Below are 24593 nucleotides of genomic sequence, written 5' to 3'. Positions count from 1 at the left end.
CCACCACACACATATGCACACACACCACCACCACCATAAACACACACACACCACCACCACAGTTACACACACACACATACCACCACTACCACCACCACACACATACACACACACAAACACACCATACATACACCACCACTACCACCACCACACACACACATACGCACACAAACACACCACACATACACACACCACCACTACCACCACACACACACACACACAAACTCACCATAAATACATACACTACCACTACCACTACCACACACACACACACAAACACACATACATACACACGCCACCACTACAACAACCACACACACACATACACAAACACACCACACATACACACACCACCACCACCACTCATACACCACACACACACAAACACACCATACATACACACACTATCACTACCACCACCACACACACATACACACACAAACACACCATACATACACACACCACCACTACCACCACCACACTCATATGCACACACACACAAACACACCATACATACGCACACCACCACTACCACCACCACACACATACATACACATACACACACAGACGCACCATATATACACACACCACCACTACCACCACCACACACACACATACATGAACACACCACACATACACGCACCACCAACACCACTCATACACCACACACGTTTTTCTCCCAGAATGGGACTGAATTAACTACAAATAGCTCAATCTGTAAGATACTTGAAGTTAGGAGCCTGCTGTTACCTGTCTTTATGCCCCCCCCCACTCTGCTCTACCTCACTTGTATTTAAAACAGTTGTTTATACACAGGAGGTACTCAATAAATATTTGTTAATTTTGATTTGTTAACTAAATGCTGGCTAATTTAATTTTAATTTTTCAATGTATGGACTCCAGAAAATGTGATCAGGTATCTTCATGGTAGGATTAATACATTTGAATTGAAAAAGCAAATAATAATAGTATCTGAGGTGCGAAAAAGGGAGATTAACTGGAAAAGGCTTTACAGGAAATGGGACTCAAATTGAACCTGGAAGCCTGAATAGGGGCTGGATAAGCAGAAAGAAATGGAAAGGCATTCAAGAGCAATTTCTAGGCCTAACCCAGTTTGGTTTTGTGTCCTATTTCCCTATCCCTCTCCACCCTGGACATTAGGTTTCCACCACACTATGAGGATACCAACATTTTAATCTTCCCACGGTAATCTCAAGTGTACATTTGCAAAGCAGAAACTGCCTTTCCAATGGAAGTTTCTGAAAAATTTCCCACAGGCTCACCACCATATGAGGTATTCAAGGAAAATTAACAACTTGCATCTATACCAGAGAGAGTAGTTTTCTTGATTCTGTCATGTCCTATCTTTCTTTTTGTTTTGTTTTATTTTTGAGATGGAGTCTCACTCTGTTGCCCAGGCTGGAGTGCAGTGGGGACATCTCGGCTCACTGCAAAGTCCACCTCTCAGGTGCCAGCCATTCCCCTGTCTCGACCTCCTGAGTAGCTGGGATTACAGGCACCCACCACTATGCCCGGCTAATTTGTGTATTTTTAGTAGAGATGGGGTTTTACCATGTTGGCCAGGCTGGTCTCGATCTCCTGATCTCAAGTTATCCACCTACCTCGGCCTCCCAAAGTGCAGAAATTACAGGCGTGAGCTACCACGCTGGGCCTCATGTCCTATCTTAAAAGAATGGACAATTCTAGGCCTCGAGTTTCCTCGGCTCTAACTGGGAATATTACAGCCATTCTACAGGAAACCCAATGCCCAGAATGACCCTTGGATCCAGAGAAGCAGCCAGAAATAAATCATGTACAATCATGGAATTTTTAAAAGCAGAAAACCAATTGAATATAAAGTAAGGTCTAAAATACATAGAAAACAAATGTAGACAGATAAAATATTGGAAAAAATAAGGCATAACATTAATTATTTCTTAATTGTGAAAATATGTGTGATTTTTTCCTCTTATCTTTTCCATATTTCAGTATGTTTCCGCAATGAGTAGGTGTTGTTTTCAAAATTATAAGAACATTTTGATATAAAGATCTATTTTTATTTCAAAGAATATTCTAAGAACTTTCACATGGCGATGAATTCTTCAAAAACACAGTTTTCACAAGCCCTGTCACAGATCCTTCTGGAGACCCGCATACTTCTAGTGTTTGCCCTGATGAATGCCAGTTCTGTTCTTCAAGATTTACTTGTCAGAAAATCAAGACACACAGAATGAGTTATTTCAGCAGGAAGTGTTCCAGGATTCTGGAAACAGATGATGCTTTCTTTCAGCCTGTTGTCATTCTTCTCCTTCATGAAGATATTGTCGTCATCACACTGAGTTTAACTCAGCTTGACAGTAGCCACATTTCTGTGTTGCTCTTCATCCCTTCTTTTGGTAAAAGTCTGCAAATTGAGGCTCAGCTAACAGCTATTTCATACTAATCAGACACTGGGACTAAATTAGAACCAAGAAAAGGCCTGTGGTGAGATAGGGTGAGGCCACAGCAGACACTTTACACTCTGGATCACCCCGCATGAAAGCTGACGAGGCCGTTTGCTCTCCCTTTTATAGGCAAGAGGGTTGTGGCTCTCACTACCTATCGTAAACTACTGCAGCATAACCCTTCACTTGCTTTTCTTATTCACTTCCAGTTTGTGCTGCTGCTAAAATATTCTGCTTCTCAGCTGCCACTATCTGTGTCTAAATCATCCCTAGTCCAAGGCGCCAGCTCTTCTGGTGCAGAAACCACAGACTCAGCAGCCGGGATGTCATCAGCATACTCGAGATTACATCATCTCCTTCTGCCAACCTTAATACCACTATGGTAACCATCAACAGCAATACCCATGATTATTTCAGTAGAAATATTGAACAGATGTGACAGCCTTGTCAAACTCCTTTGCTGGTGGTGTCCAACCACTCTGTTATACCTTTTGCAATTCTAAAATCTCTCTTCTGGCCATAAGAGAGACTGCATGTGCTGACCTTCCGCTTGGGAAACTGCTTCCGTAGCATCAGTTGGCATATCAAAGACTAACTACCAACACCACCTTACATACACAGTGCTTTGCCACCTGCTAATCATTTTTGCAGACATTCTCCTTTTTGACTCTCAAGCCAGCTGAGACAGCCGTGGTATAAGTTGAAAGGGCACTGGACTTTCTGCCTGGAGTTTTGACTTTCTTGGTGGCTTACTACCTTTGAAATCTTGAGCAAATCACTCTGAGCTTGTTTTCTGTCAGTAAAATACTTCTTCTCAACCCAATTTGAAAAACAAATGAGGTGGTAAATTTAAAAATAATAAATTATGAAGATAGTTATTCAAACTAATACTTGTACTTGAATGTTTCTATCAGCACTATTCACAATAGCCAAAAGGTGAAAACAACCAAAATGTCTAGCAACAGATGAATGGCTAAACAAAACGTGGTATACCCAGACAATAGGATATCTGTCAACCATAAAGAGGAATGGGTCAGGCACAGTGGCTCATGTCTATAATTTCAGCATTTTAGGAGGCTGAGACTGGCACATGATTTGTGGTTAGGAGGTTCAAGACTAGCCTGGCCAACATGGCGAAACCCTGTCTCTACTAAAAAATGTAAAAATTAGCCGGGTGTGGTGGTGTGCACCTGCAGTCCCAGCTACTTGGAGGCTGAGGCAGGAAAGTCATTTGCACCTGAAAGGTGGAGGTTGCAATGAGCCAAGATTATGCCACTGCACGCCAGCCTGGGCAACAAAGTGAGACTCTGTCTCAAAAAAAAAAAAAAAAAAAGAGGAATGAAGTATTGAAACATGCTACAGTGTGGATGAACCCAGAAAACATAATGCTAAGTGAAAGAAGCAAGACACACAAGATCACATATTATATGATCTCATTTATATAAAATACTCAAAGTAGGTCAATCCATAGAGGAAGAAAGCAGATTGGAGTTTGCCAGGGGCTCGGAAGAAGCAGGAAGAGGGAGTGACTGCTTAGTACAGGGTTTTCTGTTGGGGTGATAAAAATGTTTTGGAACTAGATGGAGGTGGCCCTTGCCCAACATTGTAAATGTACTAAGTGCCACTGAATTGTACACTTTAAAGTGGTATATTTTGTTATATGAATTTTACCTTAATGAAAAATAATAAAAAATTATAAAGCATGTGAAAATCCTAATTAGCATTTCTCAGGGACAAAACAGCCTCAGGAAGATTAAGTGACTTATGAAAGAACAAAAACTTTCAAGACGAAACAAAGAAGTTCATTCTGAGGGGAGAATGCTGGTCTTTTGACAGGCTGGGAAGGGCTTCTCTCCTGCTCTTGGTAGGAACAGAAGTCTAAGCTCTTAAGATGTCACTATTCTCAGCTCTGAACTTTTGTTCTGACTCCCATATCGCTTGCAAAACCCAATCCCCATAAGCACTGTTTCCAGCCTCTTCTACTTATCAGTTCACAGCAAAAGGAAGACAAAATGATCATTTGGAATAAGGAGGTAAAGGGTCTTTGGAAGACCAGAGAACTTCTCTCTTTATCTTGTCTAAAGAAAAAGAAGATTCCTGAATACTGAATGATAAATTGAGAAGATAGAAAGCTTTGTTAGAACAAAAGGGAATGAAATTTAAAAAAAAAGAAAAGAAAGCTTTGTTAGAGATGCCTATCCCTCCCCAGTCCAACCAAAGCAGAATCTGCATTTTACCGAGATTCTCAGGTGATCCGTGTGCTTAGGAAAAGTTTGAGACACAGTGCTCTGGGCCACTAGACATGTAACAGAGTCTCTCCATAATGAAATATGAGGGTGTCGGATATGTAAACAATAAGTCATGTTGGGCCTCTTAGGCCATTTGTTCTGAGTAGAATGTTAATTTCCATCATCTTTACCAACATCTCTGAAAAGCTTATGAATGGTGGAGAAAGCACTTGGGCTGTTCACCCAGTTACAACAAATTGCACAGATATTCTTAGCCTCCATTATTCTGTACCCTGAAAACCATGATGCTACCTCTCCAGTTTCTAGTAATCCCTCTAGTTCACAGTTACATGTCTAGCAAGGCATTATTAAATTACTAAACATCACAGTTACTGGGAACTTTAGGAGTCATCTGGCCAGCGTTCCCAAACGCTATTCCACGGATCAGTTCTGAGTTAGCTACATCAAAATCACCTGGGGTGCATTTCAAAGGCAGATCCCTAGGGTGTAGCATCTTCTCATTAAGTCTGGAAAGAACACATGAAAGATGTTTTTAAAAAGCTCTCCAGGTGATTCTAATGCACAAATCTGGACACAATCTGTCTGGCTCTGCTCATGCATCCACAGCCACAGCCTAAATACCTTCAGAAACAAAACTTTCATTGCAGAGAGCTAATTGTCAGAAAGTTCTTTCCAACACATTGAGTCAATACCTGCCTCTCTATAGTTTCTACCTTTTGTTCTGTCCTTTTGGGCCATACAAAATCATGTGAGTGTGTTTTTGATGTAGAATCTCTGTTTCATATGATACGACAGCTTTTCAAATGTCTGGTTCCACACACTGTGTCCATATGTCTTCTCTCTAATAATACTTTTTGCCTTGAAGTCTATTTTGTTTGGCAACAATGAAGCTACCAACTTTTTTCCTAGTCTTTTACTTTTAGTCTTACTGTTTCATAATAATTTTGATTTGTCTCTTATAAGCAAAATACAGCTAGATTTTTTAAAACTCAGTCTAATAATTTATTTGAACTGGCAAGTTTAGGCAAATTACATACACATATTACTAACATGTTTGAAATTATTTCTACCACCTTATCCTCACTCTCTTTTATCCTATTTTTCTCTCTCTTTTTTTCTTTACTGCATTCTGGCAGATTGATTGAATTTTCTTTGCCTTCCTTTCCTCTCCCTCCTTCTCTTCCCCAACTGCCCTGGTTTTGGAAGTTGTATCAGTGTCAGGAGGCATTTATAGAGGTTACTTTTTAAAAATATTGAATAACATGAATATGTAACAAAATCTCAACTTAAACTTTAAGAATAGTTAACTTTAAGAATAGTTATTATTCTTAAAAATTTGGCCCATGTACTTACCAAAATCTGAAGTTAATCACTATCTATTCTGCCTCCTCAACAAGTCATGGAGCTTAGAACCCTTTACCTTCAGGCCTGGACAACATGGAAACCCCGTCTCTACTGAAAATACAAAAATTAGCTGGGCGTGGTGGCGCATGCACCTGTAGTCCCAGCTACACAGGAGGCTGAGGTAGGAGAATGACTTGAACCCAAAAAACCTGAAAGGCGGAGGTTGCAGTGAGCTGAGATGGCGCCACTGCACTCCAGACTGGGTGACAGAAGGAGACTCCGTCTCACCAAAAAAAACAAAGGGGGGGCACTTTAACTTCAAATAATACCCTCCTGCTTTCCGTATGCCTATTGTTCAGTATTTTAGATTTAGGTTTTTATTTTTTAATCCCCAGTAAATTACTATTGTTGTTGTTGCTTTATGTCAGTTTTTCTTTGGACTCATTCACATATTTATTTGCTTCCTTTTTTTTTTTTTGAGACAGAGTTTCGCTCTTGTTGCCCAGGCTGTAGTGCAATGGCGTGATCTCAACTCACTGCAACATCCACCCCACAGTTTCAAGCAATTCTCCTGCCTCAGCCTCCAGAGTAGCTGGGATTACAGGCGAGCACCACCACGCCTGGCTAATTTTTTGTATTTTTAGTAGAAATGGTATTTCAACACATTAGCCAGGCTGGTCTCGAGCTCCTGACCTCAGGTGATACTGTCTCGTCTCAGCTTCCCAAAGTGCTGAGATTACAGGCGTGAACCACTGCGCCCGGCCCTGCTTCCTATTCTTTCATCTCAATTCTTCCTTCTGGATTCAATTTTCTTATTCCCTGAGGATCTATTGGTAAAATATGCTCTCAGGGTTTGTCTAAAAACATTTTCATTTTTCTCTCACTGCTGTATGATAACTTAGCTGAATGCACAGTTCTTGGTTGGCAGTTATTTTTCTGAGCACTTTAACTATATTATTCATTTTCATATGGTTTTTATTGTTGCTATAAAGAAGTCAGCAAGTCTAAATGTAGTTCCTTTATAAATCACCTATCCTCTTTTCTCTGAATGTGGTAAATATTTTCTCTTTGACTTTGGTGTTTCACAGTTTCATTACAATGAATCTAAAGGTCTTAAATGTCTAAAGGTCTTAAATGCCTCCTGTTTGAGACCTAATTTTATAGTAGGCATCTCAATTCTTGAAAACAGTAATAGAGTTTTTCTTTCTGTCTCTATGGGCTGACCTATTTATGAAAGTGGCACAGAACAAGGAATCAGAAAACTTAGGTCCTACCTAAACAAGCCCTGTCAAAATAAACAGCCTCCATTAAAGGTCTTGCACCAAAATGTGTTATATGTGTGCTTAGTAAAAGTCTTCAAAGCTCCCATCCTATAGGAATTGTACATGAGTCACCTCATCTTGTTCTGTGGCTACTATATCTTTTAGTAAACTCAAGGTCTCCCTCCCTTCGAAGCATTCTAAACTGCACTCACTCTGCATCTATCACTTTTCTGACAGATATTGGTGACAAGATTTTAAAAAGATATGAACTATAAAATAAATATCTATGAGTTCACACTGATGTAAATACTTAATTGAATAAATGGGAAGATAGGAGGGTGGTGAGGGTTGAAAAATTACCTATTGGCTACAGTGTTCACTATTCAGGTGATGAATATACTAAAAGAGCAAGATTTCACCACTACACAATATCTCCAAGTAACAAAACTGCACTTTTACCCTCTGAATCTATTAAAGTAAAAATAAATTAATAAATGGGGGAAAGAGATAAATTTCCTTATAGAAGCATTCCAAATAACTTATGTAGATATTCCTCCCTCCAGGAGGTGGAGATCAATTCTAGCACCTCCCACCCACCCCCATCTTGGCTGTGGCTGAACTTAGCGACTTGCTTCCAAAGAACAGAATAGACAAAGGGCAGTGGAAAGGACCTTTGCAGTGGAGAAAACAAGATCACCACCTCAGCCAGGTGATCAAGGTTAACATCTCCAGTGATGAATCATGGTGGTAGCAGGTACCGCCTGATGTAATGTGATGAAAAGGGCACATCTCCTCCATGGTGTTCTTCCCCATACTCCAGTTTAGTCATGAGAAAAACACCGGGTGAACCCAAATTGAGGGACATCCTACAAAATACCCAACCAGTAGTTTTTAAAACTCTCAAGATCTTGAAAAACAAGGAAAGATCAAGACCAAGAAACTGTGACAGACCAGAGGAGACTAACGAGATTAAATGCTAAATGTGGACTCCTGGATGGGATCTTGGAATTTAAAAAAAAAAAAAAAAGGTACTATTGGAAAAGCTATTGAAATCCAAATGAAGTCTGGTGTTTAGCAAATAATGTTGTGCTAATGTTGGTTTCTTAGTTGTGGCAATTGTATCATGGGTATGTAAAATACGAATAGGGGAAATTGGATGATGGATATATGGGAATTCTCTGTGTTATCTTTGCAGATTTTCTTTAAATCTAGCACTATTCCAAAATAAAAAGAATATTTAAAAAAATATAATCCAAATAATTGAAAACAGGTATTCAAATAAATACTTATATATGAATGTTTGTAACATCTGTATTCATGATAACCAAAGGTTAAAACAACCCAAATATCCATCAATGGAAAAATGGATAAGCAAAATGTGGTTTTTCTATACAACAGAATATTATTCAGTCATAAAAAGGAATGAAGTATTGATACATTCTATACTGTGAATGAATCTAGAAAACATTATGCTAAATGAAAGGAGTCAGATACACAAAGTCACATGTTATATAACTCCATTTATATGAAATATTAGAATAGATCAATCCATATAGAAAGCAGATTGGTAGTTGTCAAGGGCTGGGAGGAGGGGAAAAAGGGGAAGTTACTGCTTAAAATGTATGGGCTTTTTTGAGGGGGTAATAAAAATGTTTTGGAACTGGATAGAGGTTGTAGTAGTACAACATTGTAAATGTATTAAATGCCACTGAATTGTTCACTTTAAATAGTTAATTTTATGTTATGTGAATTTCACCTCAATTGAAAAAAAAAAAGAATATGGCTGGGCATGGTGGCTCACACCTGAAATCCCAGCACTTTGGGAGGCTGAGGTGGGCAGATGACTTGAGCTTCAGGAGCTCAAGACTAGTCTGTGCAACATGGCAAGACTCTATCTCTACAAAAAATCAGCAGGCATGGTGGTGCATGCCTGTAGTCCTCACTACTCAGGAGGCTGAGGTGGGAGGATCATCTGAGCCTGGGATGTCGAGGCTGCAGTGAGCTCAGATTGTGCCACTGCACTCCAGCCTGGGCAATAGAGCAAGACCCTGTCAAAAAAAAAAAAAAGGGAATGTTACCTAAATGTTAGGTTTGACAAGAGTCTCAGCCAAGAAACAGAGAAGGAAAAAACAGATCTAGAGTAACAGGTTGGCTAACTGTCCGCCAGGCACATCCTTAACAAGAAACTATGATGAGCAGGACCTAGGAGTCTGTAGACCTAGGAAATGAAAATGCTGACATTTAGAAACGCAGATATCAAAGAATGTAAGACCATTTTTCTAGGATATTTTATGTGGATTACAATGCCAAAATAAAGTTCTTATTTAAGTCAGGAACATTTCTTCATTCTTCATGCTCTCCAACTTTTCTCATGACATAGTTTTCCAATGATAAAAAAACAGAATTATACACACCTAGAAGACAAACTCCATAAGTGAAACCATATCTATCTGTTTTTGTACTGATCTCTTAGGGCCTACCATAATGCCTAGTACATGGTGGACCATCAATAGAAGTTGGTTAAATGTATTAATTTTGAAAAACATGGATGATACTAATGAGAAAATATTCTATTTTATTTTAGTAACTTTAAAAGTAAACATTGTGTCTGCAATAATTAACGTGTTTTTGTTCATCAATGTACACATTTTAAAATTACAATGAAGGCTGGGTGCGGTGGCTCACGCCTGCAATCCCAGCACTTTGGGAGGCCAAGGTGGGTGGATCATGAGGTCAGGAGATCGAGATCATCCTGGCTAACACGGTGAAACCCCATCTCTACTAAAAATACAAAAAAATTAGCCAGACGTGGTGGCAGGCGCCTGTAGTCCCAGCTGCTGGGGAGGCTGAGGCAGGAGAATGGCAAGAACCCGGGAGGCAGAGCTTGCAGTGAGCCGAGATCGCGCCACTGCACTCCAGCCTGGGCGATAGAGTGAGACTCAAAATAAAATAAAATAAAATAAAATAAAATAAAATAACAATGAAGTATTCTAATGCTATGGCAAGGTTTTGATAAATGTTTTTAAAACTTTTGTAAACCAAACTATAGGATTTTATTTAATTTCAGCCTGGGAAAAATCATTAGTTTTTAAACTCATTTACTCATACTGTTAAAATTCCGTATCCCTTATTAGCATTCATAGGTTTTTGTCCATATTTACCGATATAGTAGCTAGAATTTTTAAACAAAAAAAAATTTAGATTACAACGTGGATAGAGTACTACCTGAACCTTGAGGACGTAATTTTTAGTATTATAATTCTACTTGCCATTATGTGGCAGTGACTATAAACAGTAGCCAGTGATCCCGTTTTAGTGATTTATAGAAAAACACTGTATCTAGAGGAGATAGGTTAAACTAGCCTGGAGAGTTTAAAAGTTAAAACATATAAAAATCAAACTTTCCTTTATGTCTATGCCTATGTTCAAAGAGAGACTAAAGATAGCATTAAGTTGTGGCTTTTAAATATTTACAGAGTAACAATGTACTTGGAAGGCAGGCTCTGCAAACAGACTGCCAGATTTTGCTTCTCTTCTCCATTCATCACCGTGTGACCTCTGGCAAGTGTCTGATCCTCTAGACTCATGTCCTCAGCCTTCAAGACGGATGACAACAGTACTGAACCACAGGCTGTTCATAAGGACTACTAGAAATAATTCATCTAAGGCATCCAAAACAGGGCTGTCAACTAACATCATCCATTTCTATTACTATTAACAAGATTACTTTGTAGCTTTCTGATAATTAAATGGAAAGGAGGTATTTTAAAAACTATTTCTTGGCTGGGCACTGTGGCTTACACCTGTAATCCTAACACTTTGGGAGGCTGAGGCAGGTGGATCACCTGAGGTCAGGAGTTCGAGGCCAGCCTGGCCAACATGGCAAAACCTTGTCTCTACTAAAAATACAAAAATTAGCTGGACATAGTGGTGGGCGCCTATTTTCTCAGCTACTTGGAAGGCTGAGGCAGGAGAATTGCTTGAACCCAAGGGGCATAGGTTGCAGTGAGCAGAGATCTTTAAAGCACAAAGTTTTCCTCAAAAACTGATAAGTTGATTAATACTAAGATATATTTTTATACAAAGAATTTCCTGCCAGGCTTATGAATATTTCCCATAAGGAATCATTTCAAGGATTTGAACTAGAAAGAAAAGTCAGTCCCAGTTACTTGGGAAGCTGAGGAAGAAGGATTTCTCGAGCCCAGGAGTTTGAAGATATAGTACACTATGATCATACTCGTGAATAGATTCTGCACTCCAGCCAGAGCAGCATAGCAAGACCCTGGATTGAAAGAAAAAGAAAAAAAGAAAGAAAGAAAAAAGAGAGGAAGGAAGGAAGGAAGGAAAGAAAGAAAGAAAGAAAGAAGAAGAAAGAGGAAGGAAGGAAGGAGAAAGAAGAGAAAGAGAAAAAAGAAAGAGAGAGAAAGAAAGAAAAAGAGAAGAAAGAAGAAAAACAACAAAGAGAGAAGAAAGAAGAAAGAGAAAAAAGAAAAAGAAAGAGAAAGAAAGAAGAAAGAAAAAGAAAGAAAGGAAAGAGAGAAAGAAAGAAAAGAAAAGAAAGTGAAAGAGGTTTTAATGCAAAAATTAAAATCACAATGGTGGAATGGTGGAGGGAATATATTCTTCATACTTATGCTTCATAACAGCCACGGATATCAGCCCCAATAATTACTGACCCCAAAGGATACCAATTTTAAAAATCACTCATTCTTCCACTTAGAATTTTTTAGTATAAGATCTGGAACCTTATATTCTTTCTGAGATACAGGAAAAAAATCCCAAATGACGTCGTTTCCTTTAATATTAATTTTAATAATTTAAAATGTTCTCAATAACATAAGTCCATATAAATAATTATTCATAAATAGATACCATATGTCAGTAAGCCAGTAACATATGAATCTACAGAAATAATTGTTCTATAGATGCAAGTGCCTTAGGAACAGTAACCTGAAGATACTTCTGTCAACTGGGGGTGGAGTTGCTGTCTAAGTGAGACCTAGAACTGTAAGTCAGTCAGCAGGGATCCTTTCACCAATTCCACCATTTTTCATGTGGCCCAAGACAAAGCTCTCAATTTTGCTATGGCTGTGTATCCCTGTCTCTAACAATTAAATAAATATTTGCCACTTATTCCAATAACAGAGATGCTGTGAGGATTCAAGAGGTGATATTTAAGAGCCACGACATGCTCATAAACATAAAGCAATATCCCTGATAAAGATGATGGTTGTTGCCCTGGCAGGCTCTGTTGAAGACATATGGTGTTGGTAGCATCAAGGGCGAGAAGGATAAGCCACCTCTGCAGCTCCAACGTGACCTCAGCCCAGGGTCTGGGGTGGACAGAGCCAGTGGCCAGAGCAGGATAGTGGCCCTACACATGAGGTTCCTGAAGGCCATCGATGAGAACAAAGCTCTCAGGTCACCTCTTGTCTCCAGGTTCCAGGATAGCTGGAGGTCAGCCCACGGAAGATTCATTCAGCACTGGACAGCTCCCAGCCCAGCCAGTCCTTCTTGATGATTCCCAGAAGCAGCTGACGACTGTCAACAATGGCCTTTGTTCATTCTTCCAGAAAAGCAACACTGAAACCATGCTAAGCTCTTCAAACTCTCTTAAATATTGAAAATACGAAAAAGAGCAGAGGAGATTTTTTAATCACTCACATACCAGTATTTGGAAACAGTCACTTTTTTAAAAAAATGTAAATGTTCTCCTCTGGTGTTGTGCATGACAAAATAGAAAACTTTTCATTTTCTGTCTTTTGTTTTCATAAGGATAAAATGTGAAATAAACTTCCTTAATTTTCACTTCAGTGTTTGCAGCTTAGGATTCCATTAATATATCCTTTTCCCCTCGGTTGTGCAGGGTCCTCGTTTGCAGTCAGTTCATTCTGCACTGATGTATATTTCATTGCCCAGGGCTTAATTTTGATTTATTGTCCATCCATAAATTAGAAAAATATGCTCTGGAATTCCATCCCGCTGAAAAGCTGTGCCTGATGTCAGGGGACTGGGTGATATTTAAGATGTCAGAAATACATATTGGATTAGTGTGCTTTGTTTCCCCACAACAGCAGGTGTTTAATCATAGCTGATGGCTGAAGTTAAATGCATTAGGACAGCAGCAGCCAAGAAGATGGAGTTTTTCTAAACCATACAAACTCCAGGATAAATAACTCAAAACTAATTGTGTGTCCACATCTTAGATACATTTTTATTTACTTAATACATTAAACAATGAAAATAGCCTCTGGCACTTAACTTCATGTTTAAGAGCCTGCACAAATATTTTATGTTAGTGAAGTGTTGGCTATTTAAACATAATTACTATTTTCCTTACTGGCCCTCTGGTGGCTTTATATAAAACATTTCTTAAAGCAGAAAAGAATAAAGGCTGAAACCTCTCAGTAATTCGGAGATAAGGAATTTTCAGGGGTTGCTTTTTTTTTCTTAGTATGATTTGAATGCTTATATCTGCCTAAATGCCCATTTGCCATCATCCAAATGATACTTCACATACTTACTGACCAGGCATTTTTCTTTCCGCTCTTCGTAAAGTACAGGTTCTCGTTGCTATTATGTTTATATTAATTAGAGGTCTATGTGTATAGAAAAATGATCAGGCTTGGTGTGGAGCAATTTAGCTGGAGGCTGGAGAGAAGACGCTTAGGAGAGCAAACATTTTCAAGGTGCAACCGGTGACCTGTAACAAGCTGGGGAGATTCATGGCGAGAATCGTATATTTTGACACAACAGTGATTTGATTAAAAGAGAAAGTAATGGGTTTAAACAGTCGCTATGAGGATGTAGCCAGACTTTGGTAGCTTTTTGCAATTTACTTTACAGACCAGTGATGGAGCAGGAGAGAGGACCTTTGCTACTGAAAAGGAAAGGCTACTTGGATTTGAAAACAAATATAAGCAAAATTGAGTGGCTGAAACTAGTTTTTTCCCTTCCAGCCTTCCTTTAACACATGTCTATGGAGGAGGCAGGGTAACACCAAGGCCAAAAAAAAAATGTCAAGTTCATTTTGAGAATCAGATTAGAATTGGATTTAATTTTGCTTGGATATTTTTTTAAAAAAATTAGTTCTGGTGTCAGGCTCAACTGAACCCGTCTGAAAAGAAAAGGGAAAATGTAATTCTCTGCATTTTGAGAAAAATTAGAATTTATATTAGAAAACTGAAATAGTTAATTTGTTCACTTAGATAAGCAGTTTGATTCCTCAAAATAGTTAACATCCCTAGGGTCAATGTAGCATCAAATTTAATTTTAATATAGTAGTTGGGAATACCACAGTGTGAGTTTGAATTTAACAGGTTAAAAAGAATTTTAATAAAACCTTAAGTTAACAAGTACAAGTTACAATACAATAGAATGATTCTATTAATGTAAGAATACAAGAGAAAACACAATGAAAGACATGCTGTGTATGTATATAGATCCTAGAATAACCATGACCCCCATAAAAAAGGATCTGAAAATTAACAGAACAGTGATTACCCCTGAGGAGGGGATTTTAACTGTTTACTCTGTATACTTTGGTGCTGTATGATTTTTATTATTATAATAATGATAATAATATAACATTATTATAAAGTTTTGAGATACAACTTATATAAATTAATTTTCAAAGAGTTCCAGTAGCAGGGCACGGTGGCTCACCCCTGTAATCCTAACACTTTGGGACGCCAAGGCGGGTGGATCACGAGGTCAGGAGATTGAGACCATCCTGGCCAACATGGTGAAATCCCATCTCTACTAAAAATACAAAAATTAGCCAGGCACAGTGGTGTGTGCCTGTAATCCCAACTCCTCGGGCGGCTGAGACAGAAGAATCACTTGAACCTGGGAGGCAGAGGTTGCAGTGAGCTGAGATTGCGCCACTGCACTCCAGCCTGGCAACACAGTGGGACTCCATCTCAAAAAAAAAAGAGTTCCAGTAAAGGCTTGTTTTTAAGGAAAAAAGAGGCCTATTCCCTATTTTGATACATATATTGTGCCTGAAAAGAAATCAGTCATGATTATTTTTGTTATAACTATGTGTTGAATGAGATAGTCATCATTGAATGTTGTTATAATAAACTACTTGAAAAAATTTTTAAATTACAGTCCTGATAAGGTGTGCATGTAGAGCAAACTATTAAAACAAACGTCTCTTGGTGTCTTAGTTTTCTCATTAGAAGCTGATTTCTTCTTCCTTCATCCCCCACCCTCTCTGACCATGTAGGTAGCTGCTTTAGTCATCAAGCATTTATTATAATAGGCAATTCGCTCCTTTAAAACAGCACTAAAAACATCAAGACACTGAGACAGCTCTTTGTTTCAGAATTTCTTACAATAATATTCTAATTGATAAAATTTATGTTTTTCACAACTCTGATTTTTAAAGTGACAGTTTAGTGTTTTTGTTAAAAAAAGTTCTAAAATGAATTTCTCATTTGTTGACATCATTTCATACACTTTAATATCTTTTTTCTATTTTGCAACTGATATCGCAAAGTTCTTCAGCACTTCAAAGTTCTTCATTGTATTTTAGACCAATGAGTGTAATATTACTGGGAGAAAAAAAAGTAAATACGGGGACTTAAGACTTACTTTAAGCTGCTTCATAGTCTCTCTAACACTTTTAGTCTGAGTGTTGGAGGTCAGGCTCCCCAGGAAATAGACTCTGAGATGAAGTTTTCTTGCAAGAGGTTTACTAGAGGGTGCTCTCGGAGTTACCTCTGAGCAGGGAGGGCAGGAAACAGGAATGGGTGGAAGGAGAAGTTGAGGCCATGCGGTCGCTTCAGCTGGTCTGCAGAGAGCTCAGGGGCCCAGATGATCTTGCAGTGTTGTTCCCCCTTTGACAGCCACTGGATGCAGGCTGACTCCTGGAAGGGAGTGCCACTTTTGGCAAGGCAGCTCTCTTTGGCATAGGACAATTCCTGGAGAGATATTTTGTTAAGAGCTTTCAGCAAACAACACTTCCAGCAGTTCTAGGAATAAATGCCTTGGTCTTAAAGAGGGACTCAGAGTGGTGCACCCCGTATCCACCAAACCAAGTTTCCAGATCTCACTTTCTGCATTTCCAGTCACAAAGAACAATATTCTTTCAGTTGTGGCTAGAATATCTCTCCTAAACAAAGGGCAGAAGGGAGCAACATTCATTGTGGAAAACCATGAAAGGACCATAATTCCAAGGCTTTTTTCATAAAGGAGGCTAAAAGTAGAAGAGGAAAAACCCATTCCGCTGTTACCAAGGAAGCAAGAAAGAGAATGACTTACTGGTTGACTTACACTAAAAATCTGAGATTTTGTTCCAAATTTGCTTGATTCTCTCATACTGCATTGCCAGTGGTCCGGTTATTTCTTGCATTTGTAACATAGAAATAATTAACAACATCCTAAGAAGGGGCCTAGAGACTATTAAGTGTAATTTTCTATAGTGCATGACATAGTAAGGCTCATAGATGAATCCCATAAAGTAGTTGATATTTTGGTCAGTAACGCAAGACTAGAGGACATCAGCCACTCATGATTGTTTTCCCAGTTTTCTGTTCCAAAGATACCTAGTTCCAAGAGGAGATAGTACATATGAAGTGAATTTACAGAGCAAATGGGGAAAGTGGGTTTTATCAAATGCTCAGGGACCAAGGAGGATGTCTTCTGGACAGGCAAGAGGATTGTCGACCTGTTCCCATCAACATATGGCAACTTGAACTCTGACTTTGCCTTGGCAGCCTGGAAATGAACTGGGCATATTCTGAAGCAAATGACACTAATTAAGATTTGCTTAGGTATGTGGGAAGGAGAAAATATAAATGTTTTAAAGAGCTTGTTCACAGAAATGTTTATTTAACCTGCAGTATCCTAAGTAGAAAACACTTAAATCTTAAAAGGAAAATGCTTCACATGTTATGTATTCCTAATCCATCACAAAGAAAATAAGATTCCACAAACATTGCCAAAACAGTAGTCCTCCTCGGCCTGGGGATGGTGCCTCACACCTGTAATCCCAGCACTTTGGAAGGCTGAGGCAGATGGATCACTAGGTCAGGAGATCGAGACCATCCTGGCTAACATGGTGAAACCCTGTCTCTACTAAATATGCAAAAAATTAGCCGGGCGTGGTGGCGGGCGCCTATAGCCCCAGCTACTTGGAAGGCTGAGGCAGGAGAATGGCGTGAACCTGGGAGGCGGAGCTTGCAGTGAGCCAAGATCACCCACTGCACTCCAGCCTGGGCAACAGAGCGAGACTCCCGTCTCAAACAAACAAACAAGCAAACAAAGTAACAGTAGTCCTCGTCCAGAGAGTCTTTTAAGGAGAACCCAACCCTTCCTGTTCTAACACACAGAAAAATGAAGGTACACAAAAGAAATATCTGTTCCTAAACATCTCCACAACATTAACACCCCAACCTACATGTTTGTAACCATATAAATGGTTTGATGGGGGCAGTAGATATGCAAATACTATATGGCAAAAAAAAGTGCAGGGAATTGTTTACAATTCTTGTGCTGTGATTTCAATGTTTGTTCCCTCTAAAACTCATGCTGAAATGTAATTGTCATTGTGATGGTATTGGAACCTTAAAGAGGTGTTTAGGTCACAAGGACTCCACCTTCATGAATGGACTGAAACTGTTATCACGAGAGGCAGCTTGTTATCATGGGAGTGGGTTTGGCCCCTCTTGCACTCTCTCTCTCTCTACCCACCTTGCTTCTGTCATGTGATGTCTTCCACCATGTTATAGCACAGCAAGAAGGCCCTCGCCAGATACTGGCACCTTGATACTGGATTTCCCAGCCTCCACAATTGTGAGCAGATAAATTTCTGTTTATTATAAATCACCCAGCCTTAGGTATTTGGTTATAGCAGCATAGAATGAACTAGTACACCTTGAAAGATCTAGGATTGGGTCTTGGAATCAATCATCCTTGAACTTGATATTGGAATCCCTCATTTTTGGTTTCTTTAAAGTTTATCTCTTGAAGATGGTTTGTGCGGTAAAAGTAAATTTGAAAAGATAAGTGATGAAAAGTAGGTGGAGGCAAAGAAGGAGAGATAGGGAGCAAGGAGGAAAATAAGCAAAGAAAAGTGATTACAATGAGATGGCCCAATGATCATTATAATAGCTCATATAAATTGAGTGCTCTCTGAGATTTCCTTCTCTCAGGTGCACATGCATTACCTTAAATAATTCAAGCAATTAACTCTATGAAGTTGGTACTGTCCTTATCTCCATTTTTGCTGATGAGGAAGCTGAGGCTTGATGAGGCTAAGCAGTTGCGTAGCACAGATAAGAGGTGGTACCAACGAAACTGTAGCTCAAAAAGGCCACTTCTGTGTAAGAGCTTCATCTCCCTATGCATCTATAGACTCTGGAAGGGTAGGGATAAAGAGCCCTTCAAGATCCACAGACCATTCTACCCAGGTCTCTCCTACTGCAGGCAAGGAAACTGAGGCCCAGAGCAAAAGACAAGCCAGCTCTAAATTGCCTCTTTGGTTGTGTATGTTGTCTTCCAGAAAGATATGTAATTAAATGATAAATGATATTGTGGTCTGCAATAATTCTATTTGCCCTGGTAATGAATCATCAGGACGTGGAAATGTCCTAGGTTTTGTGACCAGACCCACAGTCTTTTCTGGTGCGGATGGCAGAACTAAGCACACTGACCTAGCTTGCTAAAGAATACATTTTGGATGCCCGGGTTCCCTTGAATGGGGTTTCTGGGGATCGGCTGAATCAGGGCCTAATTTGTCTGGGAGCTCTGAAGTCATTGTAAGCTGGAACAATGACAGCAGTCCCAGCCACCGACAGAGAAGACCTGATAATTCTATAAAGTCTGGGATTAATTTTTAGGATGACTCTTGATGTTTCCAAGGGCCACGGCAACAACATGACTGTGTTAGTCATGCATTCATGGGATTAGAGCTGCCTCAGGCAGGGACTCAGATTACGGATGAGGCCAACCTCAAAAAGACCCTGGCCAGTTATTTTTATTTCTGGAGCAGAAACATTTGAAAATTTATAATTTATTCAATTATGGAACTGGGTTGCCCTATAACCTGCTTTATATCACCCAGAATGATTTCTGAGCTTGACAAGGGTAACTCTTGGTCAAAAACTTAAGTGGTGAGAGAAAACAGAATTACATTTTATGGTTTGACTGTTTCCATTCAAAGCCTGAGAAGCATTGCATATGCTAAACAAGGTCAGCTTTTCCTATTCCTCTCTTACAAGGGATCCTTAGCAACTCTGAAAAATCATCATGTATTTATTCATCAAACATTGATGCAACCTAAGACTGGAGGAATTTACTTCGGTAACTGATTTGTAGTCACCCAGTGGTTTGGTGAGACATTCTGTGCTACAACTTATATATTCCGAGTCCAATATTTTACATCCTGAAAATATGCCAGCTCTGTCTCTTAAGCTTCATTGTTTCAAGATCATTTCCTGTTGCTAAGTTTCAAGCGTCTGCCCTTTGCTTACTCCAGAAACATCCTGTGCTTTATGTAGAAAGAAGTCAGTAAGAGCAGTCACACTATCCTTCCTGCTTTGGAAAAACCCCAGGTCTCTCTGTTTAGACAGAGTCTCACTCTGTCACCCAGGCTGGCATGCAGTGGAGTGATCTCAGCTCACTGCAGCCTCTACCTCCCAAGTTCCAGTGATTCTCCTGCCTCAGCCTCCCAGGTAGCTGGGATTACAGGCTCCCACCACCATGCCTGGCTAATTTTTTTGTATTTTTAGTAGAGACGGGGTTTCATCATGTTGGCCAGGCTATTCTTGAATTCCTGACCTCAGGTGATCCGCCCACCTCAGCCTTCCAAAGTGCCAGGATTACAGGCATGACCGTGCCCAGCATGTGATGTTATTTTATATTGCTCAAATTTATATTGCCTTAAACAGACACAGAATGTTATATAGTGACATGACCTTGGACTGTGAAAATGACATAATGACTCCTATCTCATGGTATTGTTGTGAAGCATAATAATATAAGTATACACTGCCTGGCATATACTAGATGCCCAATAAATAATAGCCACCATTATTATCAATTTTCTAAAAGATAAAGGATATTTGCAGAGAAGATGTTCTACAAAACACTCAACATAAGAGGATAGAAAAGCAGGTATAAATTGTAAATGAAACTTTTAGCTTAGACTTCCTTGAGCTGTGGACAAACATCTCTAGGCTGTAGCCACCCACCTGGGTCCTGAAGAAAGTTCCATGGGGAGATGAATAGAAGTAAATGGCTTTTTTTTTTTTTTTTTTGAGACAGAGTTTCACTCTGTCACCCAGGCTGTAGGGCAATAGTGCGATCTCGGCTCACTGCAACCTCTGCTTCCCAGGTTCAAGTGATTCTCCTGCCTCAGCCTCCTAAGTAGCTGGGATTACAGGCACACGCCCCCATGCCTGGCTAATTTTTGTATATATGTATTTTTTAATAGAGACGAGTTTTCACCATGTTGGCCAGTCTGGTCTCAAACTCCTGAACTCAGGTGATCCGCCCGCCTCAACCTCCCAAAGTAGTGGGATTACAGGCATGAGCCACTGCGCCCTGCCAGTAACGGGCTTCTAATGAGGAGGTGATTTCCCCAACTGTCCCAGCACCCTCCAAAACCAAAAATGAATTAAAATGCCTTCTCTACCACCCTTTCCTACCCCCTCACCCTGTTCTTGAGCAGAACTGAAGGCACAGACTTTCGACTGTGCTGCCTAAACCAAAATGTTCCAAATCACAACTTCAGGGCTTTCTAAATTGCAGCTCAAGACCCCATTGCCTCCCATACACTTCTGACTTATGTCGATGTTTGATGATTCTTTAAAAAGTGAGCTGCTAAGTTCACGTGACAGTTCTACCTCCTTTCTATAGTGACCACTTTCTGTAAGGCCTACAAAGATTTCAGCCCACTTGTCAGCCCACTTAGGCAAAGTTGTATGGAAGATGCTCGGTTGCTTGTTTTAGTTCAATTGCACGTGCTTAAGAATAAATCCAGGCTAACACCCATTTCTAACAGGGAACTAGAAAGAGTCGTAGAAAATTGGGCATGCAATACGTAAAAGCCTAAACAAAAAGTAGAAGCTGTGGAAAGAAAAGTGGAAAAATAAAAACAGTTATGTTAAAATGGCAGGGTTGTGAAAAACTTCTTATAAAACATATTTAAATTTGGTACAATATTATTTTTAGAATTGACAAAATCCCAGCATTGAGAGTGGGGAACAGCAATCTTCTAAAAAAAGACTTTTAAAATAAAAATCAGGCTGGGCATGGTGTCTCACACCTGTAATTCCAACACTTTGGGAGGCCTAGGCGGGTTGGTTAGCCTGGTCAACATGATAAAACCCTGTCTCTACCAAAAAAGTACAAAAATCAGCTGGGTGTGGTGGCACACACCTGTAATCCCAGCTACCCAGGAGGCTGAGGCAAGAGAATCGTTTGAACTCAGGTAGTGAAGGTTGCAATGAGCCAAGATCACACCACTGCACTCCAGCCTTAGCAACAGTGTGAGATTCCATCTGAAAATAAATTAATTAAATAAAAATCAAACGTTTCTGACAACATAAAAGGAAGTGCCATTACAATGCACACTGCCTTATTTTTTCAGCTCTAAATATGCAATGATATACACACCAAACTAATGGGACTTTTCCTATATACACTAGAAAGTTAACATATTCCTATTATTACTAGTGACATAGCATTGGCAAAAGAGGCCTCTATCTCAGTTTTCCTTTTTATAATAATTAATTATAACATTTCGACATGCGGTGACAGAGAACTAGAAAGGAAAGCTTATGAATTCAAAGACAAAATTGATATCTAAAAACATCTAGACAAGGGTCGTCTTCAACAAGAAGGCATTTACTAGGTACTAATGTAAAGCCCTACACTTCAATATAAAAAATTATCTGCCTAAGTACAACGGTCAAACATTTTCAGCCAGAACAAGTAGAATAGATTTAGGGATTTTAGTGATCAAAAATTGAGTAGAAGTAAACAATGTGTTAGGGCCGCCTTAAAGACTAAAGTAATTTAGTTTCCACTTCCAGGAAAGTCACTAATTTCCTGCAATAACCAAATAAACTCAAAATTTGAATATAGTCTTCTTCAGACTTTGCATGAGCTGATTTTCCTCAGAGGATCCAGGTAAGATTCCATTCTGTTCTATGATTCTAGCCTTTCCATTTCTGCTGTACAAAAGGGTTTAGAATTCAGAATACATAGACTTGATAGAGGATCTATGAATGGGTTTTAAGAGGCCTGCAAACCCTCTAATGTCATATGTAAAATGTTCTGCTCTCCATGAAATTCTAAAGCAAAGAATTTAGAAACCAATGTTCTAGACCAGCGAGTTTCAAAGGGGGTAGTGTCTACCCCAAAAAGGCAGTGCATTGGCACTCAAACAATTGTTCCAGGTCCTTTAGAACACATTCCAATGTTCCATCAGATATTCATGTAGGTGGAAAAGCCTTTGATAATTATCTCTAGCTCCATTTTTCATATGAGCACAAAGTGTTTTTACCTAGTTTTAATGTACATTAAATTTTCCAGGAATACAACTACCATGTACACAGTTTTGTCTGGAAGCTGACCAGGAGTGGCTCGCCATTCTGGAAAATCATGTTACGGACAACAATGCAATGTAGCTCTTGGGCTTTGTGTTCTCCCAACCATAGCTGTCACATTTGGGATGATTTTACATGTGTGAGTAAATAGCCTTATTTAGCCCTTATTTCATAATGCTGTTTATAAAGAAAAAGAGTCAATAACAATCAACTGAAAGCTTTCTCTTAAATCAACATTTGTTATAAAGTGATGTGATCACCTATAATCCCAGCACTTTGGGAGGAGAAGGATCACTTGAGCTCAGGAGTTCAAGATTAGCCTGGGCAACACGGCAAAACCCCATCTTTACAAAAAAATACAAAAATTAACTGGGCGTGGTGGCACGTGCCTGTAGTTCCCACTACTCAGGAGGCTCAGGTGGAAGGATCACTTGAGCCCACAAAGATCGAGGCTGCAGTGAGCCAAGATGACACCACTGCACTCCAGCCTGAGCAATAGAGTGAGAGCCTGTTAAAAAAAAAAAAAAAGGCGTGAGATTATTTGATTACTTCATTCCTTAGTTGTCGTGATGGAGCATGTACCCATTGAAACATGTATTATACTATATTTTTGTTATATTATACCTTATGTGTTCTCGTTTATAGTTAGGCCCTTATGTTTTTGCCTTTCTTTGTTTTCTTCCTTCTGTCTTCTCTTTTTCTAAGTCACATGTGGGATATACTATTCAATATTTTTATTTGGAATAGTAAAAGATATTACAACTTTCTTCTTTTTTGACACGATCTCACTCTGTTGCTCAGGCTGGAGTGCAATGGCATAATGAGGTCTCACTGCAGCCTTGACCTCTCAGGCTCAAGTGATCCTCCTGACTCAGCCTCCTGAGTAGCAGGGACTACAGGCTTCACTACAGGCATCACTATGCCCAGCTAATTTTTGTACTTTTTGGGTAGAGATGGGATCTCACTGTTTTGGCCAGGCTGGTCTCAAGCCCCTGGGCTCAAGAGATCCTCCCACCTTAGCCTCCCAAAGAGCTGGGATTACAGGCATGAGCCACCGCGCTGGGCATTAGGAAGGATTTATTATGAAATGAGGGTTGCTGGCACCCAACGCTGTTGAGAATCGCTGCTCAAGACACATGCCCTTGAGTTTAATTTACAAAATTTCCTGGAAACTGTTTTATGTTACTTCACTGTCAGAAGACCCAGCACTGGTATGCGAAGGGAGGTCTGAGAGCCTCAGAAACAACTTGTAAAACACACACAGGCACACACCCCCCCCAAACCACCCCTTCCTCTGGGGAAGAGGGTCCTTCTGCCTGACTGACTCCCTGGAGGTGGCACCCCGCCCAGGGCCCAGCTCTCTTCTGGACGCCACTTCCCCGGAGCTGGGGGTCTGGGCTCCGCAACGGCTGCGAAGCTTCACCAATGTCGCAGGCCTAAGGCCACCCTTGGTCCCAAACCCAGCGCCGGGACGGGCGCCCCGGCCTCGTCGGAGCTGCCATGGCCCCATGATTAGGGCCACGGTGGCCCCTGACTTTCTCTTATTAATTTTTTTTTAATTGTAAATCATTACTCAGCTCAGCTCAGTCACCAGGCAAACTGTATTTAATAAATTAGCTTAATCTATTCCGCAAGTGGTTTGTGAGTGCAGTGTTTCCTCTGGTTAAGGAAAACATTTATATTCGCTCTCCTTGCCCTGCGTTCCTGGGCTCCCGGAGTCGCTACCCGGGCCGG

General features: G+C 39.9%; 1 long non-coding RNA gene across 1 annotated transcript in view; it reads left to right on the top strand.

The window, feature by feature from the left end:
• The window catches only part of LOC105524097, an 84360-nt gene that overhangs the window by 58677 nt on the left and 1090 nt on the right, over positions 1-24593 (top strand). The gene's annotated exons all lie outside the window — the stretch shown is intronic.

The sequence above is a fragment of the Colobus angolensis genome, unplaced genomic scaffold (genome assembly GCF_000951035.1).
Source record: "Colobus angolensis palliatus isolate OR3802 unplaced genomic scaffold, Cang.pa_1.0 Scaffold49, whole genome shotgun sequence".
Classification (NCBI taxonomy): Eukaryota; Metazoa; Chordata; class Mammalia; order Primates; family Cercopithecidae; genus Colobus; species Colobus angolensis.
The sequence above is the reverse complement of the archived record's forward strand: the minus strand, read 5'-3'. Positions and strand labels throughout refer to the sequence as shown.